The sequence below is a fragment of the Rhineura floridana genome, chromosome 2 (assembly GCF_030035675.1).
Source record: "Rhineura floridana isolate rRhiFlo1 chromosome 2, rRhiFlo1.hap2, whole genome shotgun sequence".
Lineage (NCBI taxonomy): Eukaryota > Metazoa > Chordata > Lepidosauria > Squamata > Rhineuridae > Rhineura > Rhineura floridana.
In genome coordinates this window covers 124684926-124709138 of record NC_084481.1, presented here as the reverse complement: position 1 = coordinate 124709138, position 24213 = coordinate 124684926, and the positions used below count along the sequence as shown (strand labels likewise).

Genomic DNA, 24213 nt, shown 5'->3' with positions numbered 1-24213 from the left:
ATTGCAGAAATAAGCTATGAACCTTGAGGTACAACCACAACTGAACAAATGAGCAGCTGTCAGGAATACCTTACACAAGTTTCACTGAAACTGCAGAATATGCCCAAAAGCATGTTTGGCGCAGTAGTTTCAAGCAAATTGTGTCTCCGATATCAAATAAAATTTTCAGATATAATGCTGCTACTCTGTCTTTTAACAAGCTGGTTCATTTTAGCAAACCTACAGTATCAAGGGTGGCATATCTAACTTCTCCAGTAGCAGCCTATTATTTTTGCTCCATTCTCCTAGAATGCAGTTTTCGAAATGTTCTAAGCATGTTCCAAGAAATAAAACAGTTTTGGTTACTATTCAGTTTCTCAATATTTATCTTGAGGGTTGTAAACATATTGATCTTTAAAATCATCAAGTTGAGATTCTCAGAACTTCAGCAAGCACCCAAATGCAATCTATAGGCTATGCAATCTATGATGACTAATTCAGTAGTATATGTTTATTTCAATAACTATTAACTGAAGCTCAAAATACACTGGCTGCTCAGTTCTGTTGTTCCTTTCTTCTTTTAATGCAAAGCATCTCAGAATCTGTGAGAAAAAGCAGGAAGAGGAAAGACAGGAGAAGGGGCTACTTAACATTTCTCCTTCCTTCCATTTATCTCTTCAAAGTAAGTCCCCAAAGCTACTTCTCACAAAAACAAAATCTTCGGGCTCCCAAAGAAATTACACTGCTGTCAAAATACCATGTCCTCAGGAAACATCACATTAAAAAAGGCAGCAAACTTTATAGTCTCTCTTCACAAAGTGACAATTGCAATTTTTCTTCCCATCTTTTCATTCTTCCAATCGGCTGTATTACTTCAGAAGTCCATGTAAATCTAATAATGTTTTGGAAAATTGCTTAAATAAGGGCAAAGTACAGTCTAGTCACACTAGACATTGACACATAGCTAAGTGTTTCAAAGGTCAAGAACTCATTCTGCACTAACATAACATCCATCTTGTTAGAGGATTTGGGTTGCTATATGGTTGTATAGCCAACATACACATATTATATTATATATATACATACATATCCTGATGTGTTATGAACAATGCATTTTGATGCTCCCTTTTTTGCACAATTTGTTGCAGACAACAGCACTTATGAAGATATGTTGATGATACTCACTGTGTGCTATGCTACAACAAATTCCTGTTCCCTTTCCACCAGGCTATTTGTATTGGTGCATCATTCTCTTTTGCATTGATATCCTACATCTATAAAGTTCTCTGGAGCAAAAGACTGTGTATAAAATTCTTGCACAGCACAATTGCAAGATATCATAAAAGACAAATTCTTGTTATTTGTCTACGTATACACAGTATTTTTCTACAGGTATTTTTAGGAAGTATTTCTCTCAAGAACTGCCAACTTAACACAACTTTTAAAAAGTCTCCTGTGACATGTGTATTTCTGCATAATATTTATTACTGAATTAACTCAACATTTTTGTAAAACATGTAAGCACACATTTAGTGAAGACATATGTATCTTCTTGCAGCTCACATCCCAACAGGATGCTCATTATGTCAACATTACAATTGCTTCAAGTGGATCCATAATCTCCTCTTTTAGCAATACTGCCCAACAGTACTATCATGTCTTAGCAATGCTGCCCAGGAGTACCATAGAGGAGTTCTACAGAATTAAGAGGGAGTTGGTAAATGTACTGCCAAATAATTGCAGTGAATCAGAGCAGTCAAGTATTAGATCTCTCTCATAACTGGTAATATTGGTAGACATTCTTTATTTCACAATAGTCAATGCGGTTGTTGTTAGACTTCAGTCCCCATCAGCCGCAGCCAGCACCGTCAATGATTAAGAATGATGGGATTTGTAGTCCAGCAATGGCTGATGGATACCACATTGCCTGCCCCACCTTACATGTGTAAGATTGTTCTTCATTACACAGCATCAGCTCCATAGAACATAACCAATATTCCCCATTTCACAACTTCCCTTCTTCTTGGAAGGATTCTGTACAGCCCCCTATTTTTTATCTGTAAGCCATACAATTCTAACCCCTCACTCTGCCCAGCTTATAATATTAACTTTATTCAGTAAAGCATAAGAAAAAGCAGAAGAGAAGTTTGCTGCAGCATTACTATAATTGATTCTAATTTTAAAATCACACAAATGGAGTTTAACATTATGCTTGGGTTTGAGGAGAGGCAAATGGTTTTATGATTGCAGTATTTAATAAAAATTATGGGATAAGCACAACACATTCTCTACCAAATAACAAAAAATTAATTGAATTTACTGGAAGTACTATGTGCTAGAATTTACTGGAAGTACTATGTGCTAGAAAACTCCCAATTTTCATAAAATCATCTAATATGATAAAAAATATCTGTGAGCATCCAACAATTATGGTTTTGATACAAACATGCTGGTCCTAATGCCAAACAGTGCTTCTGCAGGGAAAGATGCCTAGTGGGCATAACAGAGCCTTCTTTTACACCCCTTGCTCTGTAGCATATACTCACGTGCATTCAGCATGCCACACCATTATGATACCTCACGGGCGCCCATGCAGCCCATTTTCCTAGCACTCTTTAACCACCTAGAGAGAGGTGGTCTTGACAGGAATATGTAAGGCACAGACAGATGTATCCCAATAGCCTGGCACATTGCCCACTCATATACACACACTGTGAAGAAGGGAGAATCAGGAACAGGACTTTGTTGTGTCCACTGGAGAGCCCTCTGTGCATGAGTAATATACTCCCAAAAGGACTGGATTGAGATTAAAAAACTGACTTTCAGCTAGTATTATGAGGAGCAACTAGAGGGCCTCAGTAGAAACCATTTTCTTTGGCCTTTCTCCATCACCTATTTCTTTCAAAAAGATGAGCTGCTATTTTACTCGAACTAGTGTTTATAATACAGTAAGCAAAGCTTTGCAAGCAGTCAGCAACTGTTCTGAAAATATCATTTTTCTTACTTGACACTTTGAAGAGTCACACACTGCAAGCTAGCGCTTAAGTTCTGCAATTTTGATTTGCCTTGCATTTCTTACAGTGTGTATGTTTCAGGTCATCAACCACCTTCCAGTGCCTGTTTTATGAATATTTTCATACAAACTCTTTTGAGTCCAGGGACAAACCCTTCCAATACGCAGGAGAATACCAAGGAGGAACCATAACTCAGTAGCCCACAGCTTGGTTTCCAAAAACTAAGCTGTCATTTGAAAAATAATAATCCAGTATCAGATTGGATGGTGCCACTAATTTTGGTTTTCAGATACACACCTCTTTCCATCATAGAGCAATGGTGGTCATCCAATTCATTTGCGTATTTGAATAAAAGCAAACACTTCAACTTCCAAAATGCATAAATTAGGATTCAATAAAATAGGACCTATTTTGTGAGACCAAAACTTTGAAGCTGTTGCAAGACCATTTCTCTTTCTATCCCAATGTTTGCCAGTGTGGTGCCTTCTTACTGTTTTAGACTATAACTCCCATTGGCACCAGGCAGCACACCTATGCTGAAGAATTTTTTTTATTTTTATTTAACAAAAGTTATATTCCGCTTGATTAGCTTGATTGTGAAAAACCTCTAAGCGGTTTAATTAATGAAGCAGTTTAAGAAGGAATCTGGAAGCTTTTACACATGCAGAGCACGTGCTGTACCCACTGAGCCATGAGCTCCTCCTAAGGAACACCTATCCACAGGTGTTGAAAAACTATCAGAAATAATATCAAGAATTCCTCTAACTGGTACTAGATTTAAAGAGTGTTATCCAAGCATTTAGGAACTGACAGGAATTCAATTAAGTGGCAACAACACATTTTATTGGGTTTTTTTTTTACCTTGCCTTTCAGATACCCTCGCAAGATACAATATTCATACAACAAAACACTCCAAATTATTAAAACCCTAAAACAGCATAAAGCATCAGCATTAGTATTAAACATTACATACATTGTCTGTCTGTATATATATATATATATATTGTATTTTAATTGTACTTTATGTGTTTTAATTTACTGTAATGTTTTGTGTATTCTTTTATTATGTATGTGTGCGATTTTATTGTAAGCCGCCCTGAATGCCCTATTGTAGGGTAGAAGGGCGGGATAGAAATATTTTAAATAAATAAATAAAAACAGCTAATGCAGTGTTGGATAAAATTATCCAAATGCAAAAGGGAATAAGAGCATCTTTAAGGTTCTCCTAAAAGCCAACAAAGAAGGGGTATACAAACCTCCCTGGTGAGCAGAGATGCATCAAACTAAGGTCGCAGACAGTCCTCTGTTTGAAGGAGTTCCCTATTTAAATGGCTGTCTGAACCAAGTCCAGTTTAAAGTCAGAAAACCATAAAAAGAGAGTACAGGGACCCTGAAGTTGCCCATCAACAGTTAGCACCTGGACAGCAGACTGAGCAGGCTTACAGATCATCTCCTCACAGGGTCTTCCCAGTACTGCAGTCTCATTTAAATTCTAGTAATTTCTAAATTTGCATCTGTACATATAAATGAGGAAATCTCGGTTTTCTGCAAGTCTGTGTCCTCTATTGGGGCAATGCATTTCCTTCTGTGTCTGATTTGGGGGGGCAATATATAAGTGAACACTCTACTTGAAATGGATACTGTTTTTCAGCACCACAAAATGTATTTTCATAATTGAAGACAACAGGTCTGTCATTTACAATGCTTCTTCCTAGATTTTCTGTTTATAGTCACAAAACAGGTCCCACAGTATGCCTTTTATGAAAGAAAATTGGCAATCTATTATACTATTTGGCCATTTCATATAGTATATAGCAGGGGTTCCCAAACTGTGGTCCATAAGCTTCATTCAGGTGGTCCCTGCCATGTCCACATTGAATATTTATATTGATTTTCATTCTGTTTCATTGCTTCTTTTATTTCTTATATAGTAGCTTATGTATTCCAGTTTGAATTCTATGGAATGCAAACTGCAATGCCAAAAAATACAATATAAAAACAAAAATCCAATTAAAAATCATACAGCATCTAGGACAGCGCATTACAATTGCTATAACAGGCAAGAGAACCATTAAGTGATCTGTGGAGGGAAAAGTTTGGGAATCACTGGTATATAGTACATAGGCCTTTCAAAAGAGGGAAGAACCAGAGTTAGCAACATGCTGCTGCTTTTTACGGCCAACAAAAACATCACAGCATCAAAGAGACCTGTAGAGATCAGCTTTCTAAAAACATAACTAGCTTATTATTTTCCCAAAATCATAGGAAGACGTTTTCAGGTATCCTTATTTTCCAAAGCTGATCAAATACATAATCCAATGTATTTCCAAAGCTGTGTCCTCAAACTCATATAAAGTAAGCCGTGCATTTTCCTTCATAAATAGCTAGCTAGACTGTTTTTCTTTTAAAGAAAAGAATGATTTTCACAAACTCCTACAAAATAACTTTATGTAGTTGGAGTCCAGGGCAGTTTCTATCGTCTTTGTGAATGGTCAAGGTTATTTGTGTTCTGCTGAAAGAATATGATACACTTTCAACACAGACCCTTCAAGTTAACCTGCTACATCTGGAATAATAATCCAGTAAAACAGAAACAATGCAAAAGAAATGCTGACTAGATGCAAGGTCATACACTTCCTGCAAAGTATCTCCATCTGCAGATTTTCTGCAGGAATCCATCTACAAATTGACTTTTTTTGTATCAAGTCACTAAAACTTTTAAGATGTGTCTGAAAATATTGAGTATCCCCCATCCTACTACCCCATAGCACCATTCATAGAATGCTAGGGTGTTCATATTATAAGGATTATTTTAATAAACTGATAGGTTCCCAAGTCCAGGGTTCCAAACTGTGCCATACTAAGGCCTGGCTTTTATATCCCAGAGGGGGTTGCATCCCAGGTGGATGCTACCCAGTCTGTCAATATTTGAAGCTAGAAGATCATATGGGTTCAGCTGTTTCAAGGAAAGACAATTCCCAGTTTTAGCAGGTGGCACTTCAAATCCTTTCACTAAGGGGAAATGTCTCATTCTATCAAGCCACATGATTATAACCACCAGGGGTGTATAGTCCTACACCATACTTCAACAAACTGAAGGATGATTTTTTAAAACCTGGGAAGACAACATGTAGAAAGTAAGTCTCACCACCAGCTCTCAGCACTAAAAGCTCCACCTCCATAGTATCACTAATGCTGCATAATTGGAAGAGAATTGGAGAAGCAGAAATCATGTATAATGTCGCTCTCTCATAATTTTCTGTGAATATTTAGATAAGCTTACCATGCACTTTTGAAGGGTGGCAACAGATCTTGGAACACAAATCCTCACCTATTAGTTTTTTTAATTTTAAGCAAACTTAAAATTATTTCACTATAGCTTAAAATTATGATGTTACAAAGGATAAATTACTCTACAGCCAGAAATTGGAATCCAGAACAGCCCAAAGGAGACCACAGATATGAAGAGCTGCTACCTGGAAAGTGAATCCCTTCATGTGGCTGCCAAAGGGAAAGCAACTCTTTGGGATGATCCTTCTGGGGATCCAAGTCAGAATTCCAGAGATTTTACTCTGCTGGAAGCAGCAAGAGAAACTGCACCTGGAACATATTTTTTGTTCTTGACAAAATGTTAGTGTTTTTAGACTGTATATTGTATTTTGTTCTTCATTGCAAGCCACTTATTGAGTATTATTTTAACAGAAACAGAGTCTAAATATTAAATCTAATATAAAGAGGCTGTATGTACAAATCTTACTCGAGCACATTGCTGTAACAGGACTATTTACCCAAGAGAGGCTACAAATATTACACAATCCATGGCATGTTAGGCATGGATCTCTTAGAGTAGGGGTAGCCAATCTTTTTGGCCTAAGGACTGTATTTGCTAACCAACCCTCTGAGGGCCACATGTCAGAGGTAGACATGACCAGAAATAAACACAGGTGCATCTCCCATTCTAATCTGGGGGGGGACAACTGTATCTCAGATCTAAAACTCTGGGAAATACTGTCCTAAAGCATTTATGTGGAACATAATTCAGTGGTTAACATCTACTAAACTGTATTTATGGGTTGCTCTATGTTTTTATTTATTTATTTATTTATTTGTTATTGCATTTGTATACCGCCCCATAGCCAAAGCTCTCTGGGCGGTTTACAACAATTAAAAACATTAAAAACAAAGATACAAATTTAAAAACACTTTTAAAAAGCAATTTAAAAACACATGCTAAAATGCCTGGGAGAAGAGGAAAGTCTTGACCTGGCACCAAAAAGATAACAATGTTATCACTTCACTGCTTCATTTACTGTAATCTTTTTAGTTCAATTCCTGGTCATAACATTTTTTTTCATATTATATTCCTGGGTTATTGTCAGCACAACTAAAGCAAGTCTCTGTGTGGTGCTCCAGTTTTTTTTTTTACAAAAGCTAAGCATTCACTCTGCCTTATTTCCTGTATTTGCTTTAAATCTCATCCAAGACACACAGTAAGGCCAACTAAAGTTAGTTTTAAAGCTATCTGGCAACCTTTAATTTAAAATGTTTTAAAATAGCCTTCATGTTCATATGAAAACTATGCATTATTGTTTTATATTGAACTAGTTAGGCTGATATTATGATTCTCATGGGAAGCACTTTCCAAGATGTGCAGCAAATGCACACTAGCTGACTGCAAATGTCACTATAAAAATCTTCTCCCTACAGATGTTAAATTGTTGCAATCAAATAATGCTGGAATATTGAAGAGCAGAGTACATGCTAGCTTTTTTTTAAAAAAAAACTTTCCTTTAGAAGGTACATCAATATTTGCCCTGTTGCTTGAGAACATTGAAAAAGCATGGCCTCACTCTACACACTTACACCTTACACATGAGTAATGCATCAGGTATATTTCAGAACCCTGGTAAAGCAACAGCCATGCAATTGCCACTTTCTTCTCAAAGTGGAAATGTTGGGAAATGTATGAAGATAGTTGTTTACTAAATTTCAGTCTCCATTCATTGTTAGAAGGGTCGTCTTTATTTTGTATGTCCCTTTTATAGGAACACTCAGAACTGAAATAATCTTATTGTTAAAAAGACACAACTGAAATGCATGTGATTAACTAAGAGCCCCACCAGTTTAAGTCACCAGCCTGCCCATTTCAATCTACTAAAGCTTTATTTGCCTTTAAATTGCTGTAATAAACTGAATGCTTTACATATCACAATGTAGCAATGACTAAAGTCTGAATGAAGAGCCACAAGCAACCACATCCCATAAAGAGGAAGAAGGGCCATCTGGATGTGTGTCTTTCATAATAATTTTGATCTTACAGTAAGAGAAAGAGGACAAAGGTTATTTTGGCTAATCTTGAAGACAGATAGTCTAGGAAAAGATAAGTCACCATATGATGTATTTATAGCAAATCAGTAAAGGGTATCAAACTTGAGAATTTGACACAACGCTTCTTAGCACTGAAATACCTCTTTGGTAGTTCATTAGAGAAAGGTTCCGAAAGTGTTCCACACCCAATATTCTTTTCCTTTCTTGTCAGGGATATCATGGCTTGAAGGTACAAGTTATGAATTCTTCCACCTTACCACATTTTTTTAATAAATTGCACTATGGATTAAATTCATTATCTCCTTTTGCACTTCCCAAGAATGATTTAAATCAGTATTTATGACATAAAATATTCCGCATATTCTGATGTAATTTTTTTAAAATCCAGCTTGAAAAACTAGAAGTCTTCTCACTTGTCTGCTTTACTTACCCAGTACTAATATTATTACTAATAATATCGGAGGGTGGTGACTAGAACTAGGGCCTTTTCAGTGGTGGCCCCCGAACTGTGGAACAGTCTTCCCGATGAGGTGCACCTGGCGCCGACGCTACTATCTTTTCGGCGCCAGGTGAAAACCTTTTTATACTCCCAGGCATTTTAAAGTGTATTTTAACAGTATTTCACTACTATCTTGTATTTTGGACGTTGTTTGGTTCTTTTATTGTTTGTTTGTTTTTGGTTCTTGATTTATTGTATTTATTGTACTTATACACTGTGCTTGTTTTATCTTTTATGTACACCGCCCAGAGAGCCTTCGGGCTTAGGGCGGTATATAAATTAAATTAAATAAATAAATAATATTAGGCATAGAGAGAGAGTTTCTGAGCATTCAAAGAAGTTCTATTTTTAAAAAAAAAAGTTCTCTAATTAAAAAATCATTTAAACCTCTGCAATGCTCAATGTACATCTTTCAGCCCGGGCAATATTTTAAAGTTACTTTCTAAACAAATTAACAATGTATTTCCATGTGGGTTTATTCTGAATTAAGTCTGCATTCAGTGGCCTTACTCCATAGTCTGGATGGGAAGGAATAAGCTGAAACTGAACCCTGACAAAACCGAGGTACTGTTCGTGAGAGACAAGGGAAGGTTAGGGGATCTCGACCTGGTGCTTAATGGGGTACGATTGCCCCTGAAAGGCCAGGTCCGCAGCCTTGGGGTCATTCTTGACTCTTAACTGTCCATGGAAGCTCAGGTCTCGGCTGTGAGCCAGGCAGCATTGTATCAACTTCATCTGATACAGAGGCTGCGCCCCTACCTCCCCAATCATCTGCTCCCGTCGGTGGTACATGCCCTGGTCTCCTCTCGCTTAGACTACTGTAATGTGCTCTACGTGGGGCTACCCTTGAAAACGGTCCAAAAATTGCAACTGGTACAGAATGCGGCGGCTCGCCTGATTAAACGCAGCTGCCGGCGGAATCACATAACTACAGTGTTAAAAGAACTACACTGGCTACCAGTGGCTTGCTGGGCCCAATTCAAGGTGTTGGTTTTGACCTTTAAATCCCTATACGGTCTCAGCCCAGTCTATCTGAAGGAGCACCTCCAGCATCATCAATTATGCCGCCTAACAAGATCAGCCTCAGAAAGCCTTCTCTCTATCCCATCAGTGAAAACAGCCAGATTGGTGAGGACTAGAGAGAGGGCTTTTTCAATTGTGGCCCCCACCCTGTGGAACTTCTTCCCAAATGATCTCCGCCTTGCCCCCTCTATAATGAATTTCCGCCAGGCTGTGAGGACCTGGCTCTTCAGGCAGGCCTTTGGGGAGGATTAGATTTTATTATTTATTATTGGTGTAGATTTTAATATTTACTGGATTGCTATGTTATTAGATGTGTAGATAGATTTTATTATTATTGGCTCAGTTGCTAATTTGTACGTCGCCCAGAGTGGCTGGAGAACCAGCCAGATAGGCGACTAAGAAATTTAATAAATAAATAAATAAATAGTCAGGGTGTTTAGGATTGCAAACTTTGTCATCATCACTGGGTGAAGCACACACTCACATGAGCGCTGCCCAGCATAATGCCTCCAATACCAGTAAAAATGGAAATGGACTGTTTTCGTGGTAAGCGGTATTCAGAGGGGGTTTACCATTGCCTTCCTCTGAGGCTGAGAGGCAGCGACTGGCCCAAGGTCACCCAGTGAGCTTCATGTATGTGTGGGGATTCAAACCCTGGTCTCCCAGATTGTAGTCCAGCACCTTAGACCATACACCACACTGGCTCTCCCATCATGATTAGTAGCATTGGTAGCCTTATCCTCCATGAACTTGTCTAATCTCTTTTTAAAGCTGTCAAAGTTAGTGTCCCTCACTACAGCTTGTGGTAGCGAATATCACAGTTAAACTATCCACTGTGTGAAGTATTACTTTCATTTGTCCATCCTGAATTTCCCATCCTTCAGCTTCACTGGGTAACCCTGGGTTCTAGTACTATGGAGAGGGAGAAAAAACATTCTATCTACTTTCTTCACAACATGTGTAATTTTACACACTTTTATGATTTTCCCTTTTATCCTCCTTTCCCCCACTAAACTAAAAAGCCCCAAATAACTGTAATTTTCCTTATCGGAGAGTTGCTCCAGCTTCTTGAATTATTTTGGTTGCCCTGTTTTGCACATTCTCCAGTTCTATTATATCCTTTTTGAGGTGCAGTGACCAGGACATATTCCTTCCAAGAGCAGTTGCACCATATATTTGTATAAAGGCATCATATTGGATTTTTTAAATTGTCAATCTCTTACAAACATAGAATAATTTATTAATAATTTAGTGTCATCAAACTTGACCTTCTCACTCCTCATTCCTAACTTCATATCATTTATGAACAAGTTAGAAAGCACTGATTCCAATATAGATCCTTCAAGAACCACACATATATCCCTCCATTGAATATTCATCTACAATCTATATGAGGATCTTTTCTCTTACCCTATGATGGCCAAGATTTCTCAAGAGATTTTGGTGAGGGACTTCGTCTGAAATTATTGAAAGTTCAAGTAAGCGATAACTATGGAACACCCCAAATCACTTGCTGACACTCAAGGAGGTTAGTAAAATTGAACTTGCTTTTGCAAAAGCCATGCTGGTTCTGCTTCAGCAAGACTTGTCCTTCTGTGTGCTTGGTAAATTTATCTTTCACCTTTATAATGCTTTCCATCAGGCCCATAGCCAGCTGAAAAGTTTCGGGGGAGCACCAAAAAAGTAGGGAGCAGTTTTTTCTGTGATAAATATAATTTATTTTTTGTAAAATATATTAGGGAGGACAAGAACATTTTGGGGGCAGGTAACCTTCCCCCCCCCAGCTACAGGCCTGCTTTCCACCAATTTACCTGGATAGAACAAACATTAAGCCAACTAGCTTGTAATTTCCAATATTCCCTATAGATCCTTTTTTAAAAATTGGTGTTACATTGGCCATTCCAGTCCTCAAGAAGAGAGGACAATCCTCAGGAAAAGAGGACAATCCTGGGGACAAGTTACATATTTTGTTAGAAGATCAGCAATTTCACATGTGGGTTCGAGAACTCTTAGGTGGATATTAACTGGACCTGGAGATGTCCCTGTTACCATTAGTCCACTAGGTCTAGAACTGCCCCACTATTTGCCTAAGTTCACAGACTATTTTCATTAAAATATCCGTCCATGCACAGGTATCTACGCTACATCTTCCATAGTCTAGACACAAAGAATTCATCCAGCTTTTCTGCAACGTCCTCATATAGCATCAATCTAAAATCTGTACAGAAACTATCAACACTAGTTAACCTGGAAATAGCCAGCCAACCTTACCAAGATCTTATCGGATGCAGCATTGCTAAACAGTTGTCAGAAAACAAGTCTGGCATAAACATATGTATGACAGGCCCAATCTTGCCAACCATTCAAGCTATTCATTTCACCTACAGACAAAGCTTGTCTCTCCAGGTTTTCTATCATCCACCCAGAGATAGTAACAAGAACATCAACTGTGGTAAGAAACCCTAAATATGCAGAAAGGTTACCCAGCGGCCAGTTACACTCTCTTGCTGCTTCTGAACATAGAAGCAATAAAGGCTTTCCATAGATCCTGCCCAAATTTCTACAACAAGGGCACAGCCAAGGAATCAGGGAGCAGCAATTAGAAATATGAATGCGGAACAGCCGTATATCTATCCATCTAATTATTGGTCTTTTGTGTAAATAGCATCAGACAGATGGGCACTGTCAAACAGAAAAGTATTTTGCTCCCCTTAGAGGGAGACGGGTAACTCTGATGGTGGAGTAGGTAACTCAGACACATGGAAAGCATAAACTCTATCCTTGGGAGATCAGGGTATAGGGTATAGATCAGGGTATAGATTAGCCAGCATCACTGTTAAGCCAGTAATTACTCAGTTAACCCACAAGAATATGACCAAGACTCAGGCCCATCATGAAGGCACCTTGTGTGTTCTGGGCTGTCCACAGGGCGGTGACAGGAGAATGGGCATTTATGGAGCAATCTTCCCAGAGAGCCAATATGGCCATCCTTTTGGTGCCAGGCAAAAACGCTTTTGCTTTCCCAGGCATTTGTGCAGCAAATTATTGGTTGCGTTTGTTTTTGTTTTTACTTTTATTACATTTTTATATGCTTATGTATTTTCTACTGTGTTGTTGTATTTTATTCTTGTAAATCACTTTGCGACATCTGTTGTGTGAAGCAATTCAGAAATACAATAAACTAACTAAATTAAATAGAACCATAGATTCAAATGTTGCCAGCATTCAGCTGCCTGCAATTCAGGAAGCCTGGAAGTTTCTTAGTTTATGTGTTAAGGAGTCTGTTTAGTGTCCCAAGAATCAGAGGAACTTTATAAGTTGCTTATCTCCTTAAGCTCCATTTGCCTAGCATCTGGCCAAAATCTGTATGGACTAAGCCCACACCACTACATAGAGGTGAAGCAAGACATAAAGCTAAGCTATATTCATAGCTATATACATCAGCTTGGGAAGATGGAGGATAGAATTTGTAGCAGTAAAAAAAATCAGATCAGTTTAAGAAGTAGGTAACAATGACTCTTACATTTATATTTAGACTTGCCTAGAATTTTCCATCACTTAATGAGCACATGGCATTCATGACAGCAAAAGTCGATCAGAGATAAAATAACCACAGAAACCCAAGTCATTGTCAACAGGCTTGCAAGTGCACTTTACCTAGTTTGTTTCCCTTTCCAGATTCCAAGTAAGCTTCTAATATGACTGTTATGGGATTGGGGGTTGAGATAGATGATTTCTATGAGCCCACTTCCAGCCTCTGATTTGGAGCCCTGCACCTGGAGGTGGGCTCTGCAGTGGAGAAACCTGCTTCACTGGTCAGACGAGTCTCCTTTGTTAATCTGACAGAGTGGCCAGGTGGGCTAATGGGTCTATCAGATGCCTCTCTCTCATCACTCAGATATTGGGGTGGCATGCAACAATGACCAATGCCTCTTTTTCAACCAATAGTTAATAAAAAGAGTTTGACTCTGTTTATGGTCTTACCAGATGTGAACAACAAAGACTCATTATACCATGCAATGTAGCACCTAAGAAGCTATCTTTCAACTCCCATCACAGTCGTTTTTTATATATATTATCAAAAATTAAGACGGAAAAGTATCTTGGATGTAAGCCAACATTTAAAAATAAGTATAGCTTTTAATAAATACTCTATAAATGCAAGAGTGCTATGAAGAGTAATTGGACAGAGAGCAAATTAGAGGAAAGTTTTGTAGTAATTGCAAAAGTATAAAAGGATTCTGTTTATTGGCTCTATATTCAAGAACTATTAAGGATATTAAGGTGTTGGTACTAACCTATAAATCCCTATACGGTCTCGGCCCAGTTTATCTAAAGGAGCGCCTACAACGCCACCAATTATGCCGCCTGACAAGATCGGCCACTCAAGGCCTTCTCTCAATCCCGCCAACCAAAGCAGCTAGATTGGCGGGAACTAGAGAGAGGGCCTTCTCAGTGGCGGCCCCCACCCTCTGGAACTCCCTCCCACAAGATCTTCGGCACGTCTCTTCCCTGAATATGTTCCGCAAGGCCTTAAAGACCTGGCTTTTCCAACAGGCTTTTGGGACTTCTGGGGAGGTTTAATGTCCTTATGATTTAAATACTGCCTACCATATATTGTTTGTTAGCATAATTTATACTGTTACACTGTATTTTTGTATTCTATTTTGTTGTAATTTATTGTATGTACATCGCCTAGAGTGGCCATTGGCCAGATAGGCGACACATAAATTAAATTTTATTATTATTATTATTATTTATTATTATTATAACACAATTGTATTTTATTTCAATGGACTAGTTTGGACATCACAGTAAGTCACAGGTACAAACTACAGCTTACTGTGAACATGAGGGTGCTGATGTATGCTGCTCAAATATCTCATGCTGCCCTCCTGTCTTTGCCCACCTGGAAGCAAACAAACCACAGCACTGGCTAAGCATTATGTGCAAACCAGCACTCATGGTTTCCCTCTGAACAACTCACAAAAGGAAGCCAAGGTTTGCAGCATAAGCCTGCTGGGTTCTTTACTCCACAGTTGGCAAAGGAAGGAGTAGATGAGACACAATTCGAGCAGCATACACCATCACACTGTTTACTCACAATAAGCCATAGTTTGCAACCTTGGCTTACCGTTATGAGCAGACATGTATTTACCAATGCTGTATCAAAGTTAGAGGGCAGCCTTAGACATGTGTTTACTGTATCTCACATATGTACAGACAGAACTCAAATGTAAATCCAAACCACCAAATGCAGTAGTATACCATCAAAAGCCCAATGAGCTAAGGAGAGATTTCAACTTGGGCCTTCCACATTCAAGCCACAATAGTTGTCACAAAAATCTCAGCCCAGCCTATCATCATCACACTACAGTTGAAGGAAGGATTGTGAATTTTATGTTTTGCTTCTGTAAAAGCAGTAATATTTTCCCACAGATATTATAACCTACCTAGAGCCCTTGTGATAGACCAGAGAAAGCATTTTATAAATAATAGTCCTTTTGAATGAAGTACTGGGAGCATTCATGTCAGTATATGCATACATGTCTTTTGGGGACAGCATATTACACTCTTCTAATAATAACAGTAATTTTCTTGAAGATTTGTATGTGTGCATGCAAGCACTCTCCTCTGTCTTAAGCAGCACAAAGAGGTCAACTTTGGAAGGCTCACATGGTTACCCCCATTTTCTTGAATATACTTCATTTTTCTAGCTTGCTCTCAGACTGTGCACACAGTGTTTATATTTTTATTGCTTTACACCACTTCATTGATTTCTCCCCAAGACAGAGTTTCTGCCTTGAAGAATCTTACGAATTTACATGTGCTTTTTTTTCTTCCAACACAGAAACCCTTGTGCTGCTCTGTTGTTCCAACAAACAAGTTCTATAATATCAGAAAATTATAGGTAAAGGGGAGGGGAGGGCAGGGGGGAGTGAAAGAAAAAATTATTGGCAAGAAAGGTTATGACAAAAACTGACAAAGTCTGAGTTTTTTGCACATTACGAGAAGTGCTAAAAATATAATGCATCTCTTTTAATACTTCCACTGTAGTACGCAAAACTGATCTGTGTGTCATGAATTCCGCCACCCACCCACCCCGAAGTATATCTGCCTTCCAGATATGAGCACAACTGGTGACTGTCCTTCTCCCCTCATGGTATATTCTGTGGGGAAAGAAGAAGCACAGCTCACTCACACTTCCTGTTTCTTGTAGCATCCAAAGCATCTCAGCAAGGATTCAAACACCTACTACAAACCACAATTAGAAGTTGTCTGTTTCAGCATTCAACTCCTTTAAAGCACGTGAGGCTTGTGCACCTGCAGGTACTGTGCACATTCCTGTTTAATACGATAATGATCAGAATTCAAGCGCAATTGACAAACTTACTACAGACAAGCCAGGTTATTTTGCAATAATTAATTCAATGTGATAAAGCCAATTTCAGGTCTCAAATGTACTAAGCAGTGTCCTAGGTAGTTACCCATCCAGACACTAATCTATCTTCAGCAGATTAAGAATGTACCTATAGCCAACAGATATTTCTATCAAACTTTAAAAAAGTGACCTGACCTCCTCTCTGAGATATTGTACTGCCCTACAAATATGTAAAAATGCAAACACAATTTGGGTTGGTCTTTCACAGTCCAATCAACTTCCTCTGCAGTTTGGAAGAATTTGGCAACGTGCCTCTGAGAATATGGTGAGTGGTGGCAACACCTGCAATCAGCCCAAATGACAGAAACAAGACATGTGCTGTGCTGATCTGCTCTCCTGGGGCATTCACTATAGCTGCCCAATTTCCCTGCTTTTTAAAGTTTGATAGAAATAGCTGTTGGCTATAAGTACGTTCTTAAACCACAAGGGTCTTTTTTTGCCTATTAGTGAATTTCTATGGTTTTTAAACTGGGAGGTAAGAAATGGGTTCTTGTGCAAGTTTGCTGAGAATGGATTCATCATTTGCATACTTACTGAGTTCAGTGGGATTTACTCCCCTGCAATCATGCTTAGGATAGGTGAAACTGACCACAGGGGGATGGTGAGGGGAGGAGGGGGAGGGAAGCAGTCAGGAGAGCAATGAGTAGGGCAGGTTCGATCATTTGCATATTTATTGAGTTCAGTGGGAATTACTCCCGTGCAATCATGCTTAGGATAGGTAAAACTGACCATGGGGAGGGAAGCCTAGAGTGGGCAGGGGCAGAGGAAGGAAGAATTGGGGAGGAGAGGAAGAAGGGAGGTGGAAGGGAGAGGAGAGGGGAAAGGCAGGTCTGATCATTGCATGCTTATTGAGTTCAATGGGATTTACTCCTTTGCAATCATGGCTAGGATAGGTAAATCTGATCATGGGGGGAGGGGAGAGTAGAGGGAAGGAAGAAGGCAGAGAGGGGAGCAGATGGAGGGGGAGGGGGAGGGGGAAGGAGGGGACAGAAAGGGGAGGGAGGGAGGAGGAGGGGAGAGCAGGTTTGATCATTTGAATGCTTATTAAGCTCAATGGGATTTACTCCTGTGCAATCATGCTTGAAAATGAAATGGACTCCCTTCAAGTCGATTCCAACTTATGGCGACCCTATGAATAGGGTTTTCATGGTAAGCGGTATTCGGAGGTGGTTTATCATTGCATCCTCTGAGGCTGAGAGGAAGTGATTGGCCCAAGGTTGCCCAGTGAGCTTCATGGCTGTGTGAGGATTTGAACCATGGTCTCCCAGGTCATAGTCCTAGGATAGGTAAAACTGACCATGGGGGAGGAGAGGGAGAGAGGAGAAGGCGGAGGGAGGGGAAGGCGGAGGGAGGGGAAGGCGAGGAGGGGAAGGCGAGGAGGGGAAGGCGAGGAGGGGAAGGCGAGGAGGGGAAGGCGAGGAGGGGAAGGCGAGGAGGGGAAGGCGAGGAGGGGAAGGCGAGGAGGGGAAGGGGAGGGGGAGGGAGGGGTGAAGGAAGGGGAAGGGAAGGGGCATGAGGGAGGGGATAGAAGGGAGGAGGAGGGAAGGGCAGGTTTGATCATTTTCATGCTTATTGAGTTCAATAGATTTACTCCTGTGCAATCATGCTTAGGATAGGTGAAACTGACCTAGGGGAGGGGCAGGGAGGGGAGGAGGAAGGCAGGAAGGACAGCGGGAGAGAGGGGGAGGGATGGGGAAGAATTGGATGGGTGGGCACTGGGCAGAGGTGAAGCCCCTTTCCTTTCCAAAAGGAAAACATTATGAACAGTATCATTCTTTTTCAGGGTTTCCCCCATGTTTTTATTCTACAGCAGGCACATGTAGCCTCCCACCCACATTTAAACCAAAGCTGTCCCTGGCCACATCCACACCAGGTCTTTATTTCACTTTACACAGTCATGACTTCTCCCCAAGAATCCTGGGAAGTATAGTTGGTGAAAGGTGCTGAGAATTGCTAGGAGATGCCCTGTTCCCTTCACAGAGGTTCAATCAGAGCAGCTGACTATTAAACCACTCTGGCCACTGGAGCTCTGTCAGGGAAATAGGAGGCTCCTAACACAAATTACACTTAGCAGGATTCTTTTGGGGGAAGCCATGACTGCCTAGGGTGAAATAAAGGTCTGGGGTGGGTGTGGCCCCCTGATTAGCCAAGCCAAGCAGCTGTGAGTCTGGCTTGTAGAACACTGACAGTTGGATTTTACTGAGCATGCTCAGCCAGATCATTACTGCTAATTTTTTTTAATTAATTAAAGATCAGCCAGGTACTTTTTTAACTTTTAAACTGCAGAAGATGAAGGTCAGAGTATGGGGCAAGGTCAGTAATAGGATTATAGGTACTCTATGAACATGGCTGATTTTTAATTAATTTCAACAAATTATGAGGCCACTGACAGAAAACAAGTCCAAAAGGGGTCTGGATTTTTTTCTCGTTTTACACTTTGAACTCTCGATTCTCTTTGACTGTTTTGTGTATTGCCATGAAAATTTAGAGGGTTGTTAAGAAAGTGTTTCTGAGTTCAGGACTATACGTTTTGTAAGGTTTTGTTTTAAAATGAGCTTATGGGAAGCAGCAGAATGGTATGGAGAGTATTTTCCATTTAACATTGCAGAATGCAAAAAATCCATGCTGACTATAGTATACAGCCACTCTTGTGGCTGCATAATTTTCAGTGCCTGAGTTATAGATTGAATAACAGCCATGCTGTGTTCTAGATTTGGTTTTTTGTTAAAAGCTGCAGTGCATTGTTCCATTTAACAGGTACCTGCTGCAAGTATTAGTACACAGCTCCAAGACAGAAGACAACTGTCAAATCGTGAAAAATTGATTTTGCTTTTCTGTTTAATAGCAGTTTACAATGAGTTCACTGTTTTCCACTGCAACAAAAGATTCCAAGTATTTATAATAAAATTTTGAATTAATAGTGTTAGCATCAAGCCATCAGTTGTGGCAGCCTTGAGCATATTACATATAAAAGGTACATGTCAGCATCAGATGAAATGAAACTTGGTTTCCAATATAGCAAAAAAAATCTAAAAATTCAGATTACTCTTATAATACCAGCTGAGTTGCTATCTTCCTAACAGACCCTCTGTGCCTTTAACAGCTCTGTAGGGCAATAAAATTTCCTCAATACAGGTCTGATTCAGTTATTTACTCAGTTTACTGAACCATGCTACTAATTCCCAGCTTGCAAAACCATTAACCATTACTTAGTGAACAGAGAATAAATGTCCAAACTAGACTTATTTATTTAGGGGTTGGGGGAGGTGGTCAGGTCAGTTGTAGGCCACATTCACATCAAACATCATACCCAATTCTTAGCCTGCTTAAACATGCCATTCAGTAGATTCATAAAACGCAAACAAAAAACCCCAAACAAAACCCTTGGATTGTTCACATCAACAAGTTAATTCATACACCCAGATGAGCCAGCAGGGCTACTAATGGACCATTCTGGCAAACTGGACGACACTCAAAACAAACTCAACAAATTCAAACCAGGTTCATGCACACAGAAAAATTGAATCTATCAGGTTTCAAACAGCATCATTATGAATATGCAGAGAAGAAAGTTACCACAGTTGAGGGCATTTATTTCCCTTACTTAAGAAACCATGAAAAGATTCAAAAGCATGAGAAAGTAGGAAGAGGTGGGGATCTAATTTTTCTGTGCAGCACATAGAGAATATCTACTTTTGTTTAATTCTAAAAGAATGGAGGATAACTTCAAGATGCAACTCACACTCATAGAGCATGATCCTTTTGAGTAGACGTGGAGAATAAATCTTAACAGGCACTGGCTAACTCCTACATTAGTCCCAGAAGCTATTCGCCTTTGTCCATATGTATATAGCCTCACTGCTGCATGTAGAACATTAGTCATCTACAGGTTAAAAGGTTGGATATGAGTATGCCCGCAAGGCAAGGCTGGTATCGAAACCAGGTCATCATCTAATTAGAACTTTGGAGAAGCCTTTTTTTTCTTGTTCTTTTTTTCAAGAGTTGTTTTGACAAGCCAAAGTAGTTCAGTGTGTCCACATTTCCAGTTCTTGGAGATAGAGTAGATTGGTGCAGCAGTGGTCAGTGCCATTGGGCAAACTCTGATTTGCTATAGTGCAGAGCAAACACATGAGGGCAAAATGCCAAGCAAGCATAAAAGACTGATAATGTTTACATTTCTCAAATAGAGACTTGGATTCTTAATGTTAATCATTCATTAACTTGCAATAGGATGACCGCTTCATTCACAAGGGACATCTCCAGTTCTAAGCCTATTTATCCCTCACCCCAGTTCTCTGAATTGTGTCCGTAAGCATTAGTGCTCATCATCGCAATAGCTGATATTCTCACTTTCACAAGCTAATTCATGATTTTGAGTGACTTAATAAGGATCATGACAATCAGCTGGAAGAGCATATATGAAAACCATAAAAGGGTAGTTATTTTTTATGTATGGAAATTAATTTACAAAACAGCCTGTATATTAAAGCGATACAACATGTCTGCTGCAATTTAGCAAAAATGTGGCACAGATCAATGCAATAAACAAACTTGACTGTCAGGAGCTTCTGGAATCAGTATGTGTCTACCCCGTATGGTACACCACTAAACTGCAAGTGCCAGCCTCCTGGACTGGCATTGCTCACCTAGGCTGACCACTGGATCTTTCTATGCAGGAAAGAGTATAAAGCCTCAGTCAAGCAAAAAAAGTCTTCCTGAGCTCTTTGATTCTGCTTCCTAGTTTGTCCTTCAGTTCTGCATTGCTCATTGGTTCCTACCACTTGCCTGTCTTGCAGCTCCTGACTCCTGCCTTGCCTCAGACTGCTAACAACAACAACCCAGCCCAAACAGCTAAATGACATGCTTAAGTTCTCCCACTTCCTTGTACTGAGTTTATCATCATCTTAACAACATGAGGAGGGGCTGCAGCTCAGCAGTACAGCATCTGTTTTACATGCAGAAAGTCCCAGGTTCAATACAAAGCATCTTCAGGTAGGACTGGGAGAGACCCCGGTATGAAAATCCTGGAGAGCCACTGCCGCTTGGCATAGACAATACTGGACTAGATGGACCAATGATCTGATTTGGTATAGTAAGGCAGCTTCCTATGTTGTGTATCACTCAAAAATAAATCCACTACATCCCAGAAGTGAAAAAGCACTGAAACTAAATAACCTGAAAAAGGCAGGAATTGTACAGGTGAAGTTAGAATGTATTAAGCCAGCCAGAAATTGGGGATAAAACTGCAGTCAGTTATGTCTCCACATATAGTAAATGAATGTATTCTTGCACAGAATATATAACAAGTATTTGCAGATTTACACTATGTTGTTGAAGAGCTGCTTTCTAAATAATACAGGAGAAGAAAGGGTGGTGTGCGTATATAATTATATGGCTAAATAAAAGGAGCCTCCCTCTTCTGGAAGTGATGTGAACAGGTCAGCTTCATTAACTACGCTGAAATATTCTCACTGAAAGGAAATGTTCTCACATAGCTTTGTAGTCCTACAATGTTTCCTCTGAATTTTGGTCAAGTCATCAAAGAAATGGAATAATCCTCCCTCCATATATAGAAATCCCAATTTAGTCATTAAGCTAGTAGAGATCAGAATAGAAAAGAGAAATATTTATAAAGAAATTTTGTATACAAAAGATGCTGATACATTTCAGTGTGCTTCAAGACTAGTAACAGCTACTGATATAATGGTACACCATATACCTTGCATTTTCATACTCATCTTAACAATTGAGGAAGTGTAATAGTTTAACTTCTCCCCCTTCTAGTATGTGTACAGTATCAAACTTGTACCATGTGACAGTAGAAATTAGTCTGCAATAATTAACAGTACCTGTAAACATTCAGGCTAATAAGTGTGCTATGACTATATCAGAATTAAGGTCTCCAGTTTGGTTGCTTGAACAGATCTGTGGATTTCACTTTATCTTTCATTGTATTTGGATGTTAAGGGACAAGTGGGTACTTTTCAGACTCAATCATCTGAAAACTGGTGGCAGATAAAGTACTGCAGAGTTTGCTTCTGGAAATCTGCAACCCTGACTGCACCACTGTCCACTTCAAATTCTTACCCAGCTCTTCAGATCTCAATGGCCTAGATCTGGCCTGCCCTAACAATGCTGTTTAAGATAAAGGGCAATAAGGATGTACAATTAATCAGAGTTTACCCAGTGGGAGAAGGCTACAAGACCACATGCTCTCTCCATGCACTTCCCTCTTATCCACAAGCTCCTTGCACCATCTTCACCTGGATTTAGCTCATAATAAAATCATCACCAACCCCGATTAAAAATGAGCTTTGAGATACACCTGAACTCAGTTTAAACATCTATTTTTATGCTGCTACTCTTCAGGTACATGGTGTGGCTTACAGATGAATATAAAACAAGACCACGCCCTCAGGAGAAAAAACAAACTGGAGCACTATAAGAACCAGCCAGGACAAACAGTTCAGGGAGAGGAGAAGCCTAAAGGAGTGTGTCTCTCCGTGGAGCTGGTGGTGTGGCCCTGCTTCCCATCTTCCCAGTGCTGAAGCCAAACGAAATAGCTGCTGTTAGTCAAGGAAGAACAAGGCAGCTGGTCTCTTAGGAGAGCTGATGGAACGGCCCTACTTGATGAGCAGTCAAAAAGGGGGGGGAGTCACTCTTTGACTATATCTTTGCTTTTTCAGCTCTTTAAAGCTAGAATTATGTTCCAGAAGCACTAGCCTGTGCTGCAACATCAGGCTCCTTACTGGATAGGGTCATACTCACTAGCAGCTAATATTTCTGGCCCTGCAGAAAGATCGTTCTCCAAATAGGGCATAGTTAACTACGTGAAGTGGGTTTTTTAAAAATATAACTTTGAATTTAATGTGTTATGCAGTGCACAGAAATCTGAAGTTTTTCTATGGTGAATCTTCTACAGATAAAATGAGCAACACTGATACCGAACGTGCCTTGAGAAAGCAAGAAGGTTTTTTTTTCCAACCAGAGACTGACATTGTTTGGTGCTTCCTGTCAAGGCCTATATTTGGCAGCCCTGTGAATTGATTTAAATAAAAATAAAGCAAGGATATGAACAAATATTATGCTGCATGGAACACACAAAATAGGAGTCAGCTAATTAGAGACTGCTTTATAGAATTATCAGTTTTACTTATTCTTTTTTAATTATGTACATAAATTACTCTCTTATAACGAGGTGCTAGAAATGTAGCCTGTCAAACTTAGGGCAGGACCCATGTGCATTATGTTAGCTCATATCAAGCTACACCTTGATCCTAGCTTTGAAATTATAATGCATTTTGAGTAAACATCTCTGCAACTTTTGAAATAGCTGAGCAATCCTTGCTGTTCAAGTTAAGAAGCTGGTTTCACATCAATAATACAAATTCGGATTCTGAAAACTTTGAAGATCAAGCTGGAAGTTATTAAACACAATAAAAGAGTGAATACATGGACTGGAATTATGCCTTCACCAAGTCACATATCAACACTTCAAAATTATGGTAGGGGGCTGGGGAGAGGCAGTATGGTAGGATTATTTTATAATTTTTATAGTTCTAGTTTTCCAAATATCAGGGAACTACAATATGATGAAGGGCTGGGAGATCACTGTATTTTTTGAAGTATTCCAATCTCTCCTTGGGCAACACACCCTGTCCTCCTTTAACAGCAAGACAAAACCTTGCTGTTTTCATTGCCTTAATGGGACATTGGTCACAGTGTTGGGGACCACTTCCTTCAGCCAGAAATATGCACATGGTCTTTAATGTAGTCTTAACCCAGGTTTCACAAGACAGTGGGTCCATGGGCAATATCTGACCCACAGAGCAATTACATCTAGTCTCAGGAATGTATAGGTAGGGTTAAAATACATTTGCTGAATTTCTTTAATAAGGAAAACAACGTAAGAGTGAAGGCAGTTTTTT

The 24213-nt window shown here is 39.5% G+C and overlaps 1 protein-coding gene across 18 annotated transcripts in view; it reads right to left on the bottom strand.

Moving 5' to 3' along the window:
- Positions 1-24213, bottom strand: part of MICAL2 (microtubule associated monooxygenase, calponin and LIM domain containing 2) — a 204897-nt gene that overhangs the window by 166921 nt on the left and 13763 nt on the right. The gene's annotated exons all lie outside the window — the stretch shown is intronic.